This window comes from Lolium rigidum, chromosome 4 (genome assembly GCF_022539505.1).
Source record: "Lolium rigidum isolate FL_2022 chromosome 4, APGP_CSIRO_Lrig_0.1, whole genome shotgun sequence".
Taxonomy (NCBI): Eukaryota; Viridiplantae; Streptophyta; class Magnoliopsida; order Poales; family Poaceae; genus Lolium; species Lolium rigidum.
Window position 1 is genome coordinate 67175585 of NC_061511.1, and position 5418 is coordinate 67181002.

The following is a 5418-nucleotide window of genomic DNA, read 5'->3' on the forward strand; positions in this document are numbered from 1 at the left end:
AAGTGCTTGGTTTATTTGTTTTCCTTCTTGCACTCATATCTCGTAATTGTTGGACTAAAGTTGTTCTTGATAAGCATATTCTCTCTATCTTAGTTGCGTTCTAAATGATATATAGGGAGTGAGGATTCCATGTTTGTGCTTATTGTATTCAAATGCAAACATTATAAATTGTGCACGAACCTTGGGGAGCTTTTTTATTTTATTTAGAGCACTATATCTCTCTTATCATGATATCTTTGTTTGTCCAATTGGATCCTTGATTGCTTGCTTTATTTGTTAAAGCTCTCTTCACCATGATATCTTTATGCAATCTTTGATCCTCAATATAGTTTGACTTCCTTCAAGTATTCGTCATTGGATATGTGCACTTGATTCCACTCAAATTATGAAAAGTGCACACTTTGGGGAGGAACTCACATTATATTGGCCTTCTAAATTTTTCACCCATTTTGACAATCGACATATTCATCACACGTGCATACATTGTGGGGGAGTTTTCTCTATATATATTGGTTCCACTCACATCTCTCGTATTTGTTGTAGTTGTGTGAGTAGAGCCGGTTTTGATATGGGCTAGTAGCTTTGTGTTACTTGACCATATCAAATACAACCTCTTGTATACAACTTATTCTCGGATAAGTTGAGTACTTGTTTCTAATATTCATTATATAAACCCTCTTATTGTGGTTGTCATCAATTACCAAAATGGGGGAGATTGTAAGGGTACATTGCCCCTATGTGTGGTTTTGGTAATTAATGACAACCCCTATGGACTAATGTTTTCATTGAGTTTATATGAAGGAATATTCCATAGGTGCTACTTGTACTCCATGTGTTGGATTCAAGTATGGATGCCATGAAGATAAAGGTATACCTTGTGTATTGGCATCAAGATCATCGTGAGTATGTGAAGATACAAGGTTGAGTTGGGCAAGTTCAAGATGAGCATCTTAAGTGAATCACATGCTTGAAGCTTGTCGTCCATTTGGTAATAATGGACATGTGAAGATGTGCATCAATGGAGCTTTCCCATCATAGTGTATGGGGGAGCATTTGTGAGTCTTCACGAAGCAACATTGGTCAAGTGAGGCATTCCGGCTTGAGTGAAGCTTGAAGAGTTATCATCAAGATCAAGCGGGATGCGCAAGGCAAAGGTATGGCCTTGCTAGGTTTTCCTTTTACCGGTCTCAAGGTGGATGTTGGGAGACCGGATTATAGGATAGATAGCCGCACTATTAAGAGGGGCTTTCGGTTGGGTAACTTGATCACATCGTCTCGTGGAGCTCAATCCTTTGCATACTTTGCATATCCTTATTGCTTCTTGGTGTTTCTCTATGTGAGGTTCTTGAGCTTGTTGCTAGCTTTACAACAAGCCCAAGTTCATCGAAAACGGAGTTCGCATGCATCTTCTATTGCGTTTTCGAGGTTGGGCGATTTTACCGGTTATTCATGATATAAGGTTCTACCTTTTATATTCATGATAAAATCCCCTCCTACAGACTTGTGTGTTTTCACTTTCTATTTGATAGCATTCGTTGTTATCTTCCAAACAAAATTGGTTTCACTCGAATCGGAATTCGGGGGCATTAGTTATTAAAGAAAAAGAAGAAAAGAAGAAAAAGAGGAAAAAGAAGAGGGGCAGCCGGTTGGCGGCCGGTCCGCCGGGCCACACGCCGGCCCAGCCGGGGCAGCCGGTTGGCGACCGGCCAACCGGCCCAGGCGCCGGTCCGCATCTCCCCAGCCCGGTCGCCTCCCCGGTCCGACCGGAAGCCTGACCGGGCCGCCTCTCCGCCTTCGGCCCATCACGCGGCCTGGCGCGCCCCGCGCGGCCTGTGACTGGCCTTGGGCCCAGTCCGCGCCTCGCGGCCTCGGCTGCCTCCCCGGCCCAGCCCGAAAATCCACCGGCTGCCTCGGCCGCCTAAGGCCCACGCGGCCCGCCTCTCCCCGCGCGGCCCGGCGCGTCCGCCGCCCGTGCGCGTTGTTTGGCCCGCCCGGCTGTTGGGCCGGTCCGACTGGACGGGCCACCGGCCTCCCCAGCCCAGGCTCCGGTCAACCGGCCTGGCAACCGGCTGGGCACCTTTTTCAGCCCGATTTTTATGCGTTTTTCACCTTGTTTCTTCCCCAACGGTTATTTCTTCTTCCCCCACTATAAATACCTTTCTCCTACCTTGAGACAATAACTTCTTCCCTTTTCTCTCACCTCCATTGTTGCATTTGAAGAAGTTGCTCTCTCCCTTGATTCCTCCAACCATTCTTGCTCATACTTGAGGATTTGAGAGAGGAGATCTAGATCTACACTTCCACCAAACCATTTCTTCTCTAAGTGAGGGAATCTCTTGGGATCTAGATCTTGGAGTCTTTGGTTGACTTTCCCCTTGTTCTTCCTCTCCAATCTCATCCTAGCATTCGTTGCTTTGGTGAGATTTGAGTGTGAAGGACTTGAACACCTCCGGTGTTCTTGCTTTGCATCATTGCATAGTGTTGAGCTCTCCACCACGATTTGTTCGAGTGAGAGACCGTGAGCTTGTTACTCTTGGAGGGTGACCTCCTAGTTGGCTTGGTTGGTGTCCCGGTGATCTCTTCGTGGAAGATTGTGAAGGGGCCCGGGCTTCTCCTTCGTGGAGCTTGTGAAGTGGTTGTGGAGCTTGCCATCTCCGGAGCGGAGGAAAAGCTAACCATAAGGAAAGGGCCATTATCCTTCGTGGGTGTGGTTCGGAGAATAGGGTGAGCCTTCGTGGCGCGGGGAATCCTTCGTGGGACCTCCACTCCTCCAAACGTGACGTACCTTGTTGCAAAGCAAGGGAACACGGGAATACATCCTCGTCTCCGCGTGCCTCGGTTATTTCTATACCCGAGCTCTCTTTCCTTGTGATAGCCATCGTGCTTGAAGTACATATATCTTGCTATCACTTGTGCTACATATATCTTGTGCCTATCTTGCTTAGCTCTAGTTGCTATTGTTACACTTAGTTGAGCTTAGCATATTTAGGGTTTGTGCTTGTAAACTAAACGATAGTTTAATTTCGCATTCTTGCAAGACAAATCCGCAAGAGTTTGTAATTGCCTATTCACCCCCCCCCCTCTAGGCGACATCTCGATCTTTCACAAGTTCTAAGTCAGATGGTTTATAGGAGAAGCTGGAAGGGGGCATCTTATTTTTTTAAGTTGGCAAAAGAACTAGCCTGAATGATAACTTGCTAGCTCCATTTTTCTCCAGAGTATGTTAAAAAGGCTGCTTTCGGCATTGGTGATCTCAAGGCACCTGTCCTGATGGATTACATGCTATATTATATAAAAAAATTGAAGTATTTGTGGCGAGGACATTACTACTAGATTTTACAGGTTATGAATATGTACTAGTGTTATTCTAGAAGGATGGGATGGTACCACGATGGTACCGAGTTTCGCCCAATTAGCCTTTGTAATATGATATATAAAATTATCTCTAAAATATTGGCTCTACGTTTAAAGCAAATCCTACCATTTGTGATACCTCCCATGCAAAGTGCTTTTGTTCCGGGGGCGTATTATTACAAATAATGTCCGGGTGGCCTATGAAAGTATCTATACCATTAAGAATAAAAGAGTCGGTTTGACAGGATTGTGTGTGGTAAAGTTGTACATGCACAAGGCCTATGATCATTGGACTGAGTCTTTTTTTTTGGACCATTGACTTGTGAGGCAACAACCCCACAGTTATTTATCACTCATAATAGAAAAAAGAGTTAGAAAAAGGTTATAAGACCCACCTAACTATACAAAATCCAAACAGGTCATGGCAAATTACCAATCCATGTTAGAAGACTATCTCTATGTTTAGCTTTAATCCTATGCTGAAGTAAAGATAAATCATGGACAAAATTGTACTTCCACTTTGCAAAAGTGAGTCTCTCATGCTCAAATATCTTCCCATTACGCGGCTTCCAAATATTTTAGCAGGCTAGAATCATTACTTCCATGAAAAAAGGTTTGCCAAAGTCCCTTCTTACAGCCGCCACAATACTTTGAATATCACTGCCCCTAGTCCAGTCAATTTGCAAATAATTCCATACACGATGGCTGAAATTGCAGTCAAAAAACAAGTGAAATCTGTCCTCATATGATCTAGTGGGGGAGAGAACACAATGTTTATCCTCGGTGACTTTCCAGTTTCTCCTAATCAGAAGATCTCTTGTGTTCAGCCGGTCATTAAGCAGCAACCAGGCAAAAATCTTAGTTCTCATTACACAAGAGGACTTCTAGAGCCACTTAAAAACTGCAGGAACGGATTGAGTCTTTCTTGAGAATATGCTGAGAATATTGGGGTTCACTGAAAGGTGGATCTCCTTGATGATGGCGTGTGTTATCTTAGTTCGATATCAAGTAAGGTTCAATTCTAACGAAACTGAAAGTTGTCTGATGGAGACATTTTGAAGGCAGGGCCAAAGACATTTTGAAGTTGCGGAATTGATTGATCCTATCTCCAGTGAGCTGCTTAGGCCTGTCTTCTGTGATGTTGATGTAAATTGCATCTTAGAGATTCCTCTAAACAACCAAGGTTTTGATGATTTTACCGCCTGGAGTTTCATAAGAATGGTCCTACTCAGTTCGATCGAAATATCATCTTCAATGGCGGCCTTCTTTTGGCACTAGGACGAGGCAATTGGCATTTCTCGGATCGCCTGCCATGAACCCGGTTTGGCAGGAGCTGTGGTGCCTCAAGCTTCCAACTAAGAGAAAAAAATCTTATGACCCTACATTACATGGTGTGATTCCCCTCAAATCTATTTTGGTTAATAGACATATTGGAAACTCTGGCCGATGTATGATCTCTATGCAAGGCCCTAAAGATATAGCCCATCTCCTTTTCCAATGTGACACTCCTGGTCAACTATTGGAACGCGTCATATCTTATGAATCCACCGGCTTGGTGCATCCGTGCATCCAGAGGTTGAGAGCCGGCCGATTCACATCTAACGGTACGGATCTGGAACTTGCAATTTTTGCAAAAACACGCCCGCGTGCTACCTCCAACTTGTTGTCTGGCTCCAGGTTTAGCAGTTATCCCATGTCGCCGTAACTCCGTGCCCCTCAATGGCGCCAGGGCCATTGTACCCAACCGCTGATCTGATCACATGATGTCAACCATAACACGGCCTGGGAGCTGGCCTGCGAGCAGCAACCGATCGCATCCATGCCAGGCTCAGTGGCGATTCAAGGCGTTGTCCACATGCCGCCGCCTGCGGTTGAGCACTGACCAGGGATAACCGTGCTGCCGATTTTTTCTTTGACAGCGCCAATAGCCATCTGGAACAAGGGCAAACTTTAAGCAACACAGTCAACGTTATCGGATTTCTGCGCGATGGTACTTCATGTCAGATTGAAGACGCATGTGTCAAATGATTTGAATCCGAGCCAAAAAAAACTCTGAACAATTGT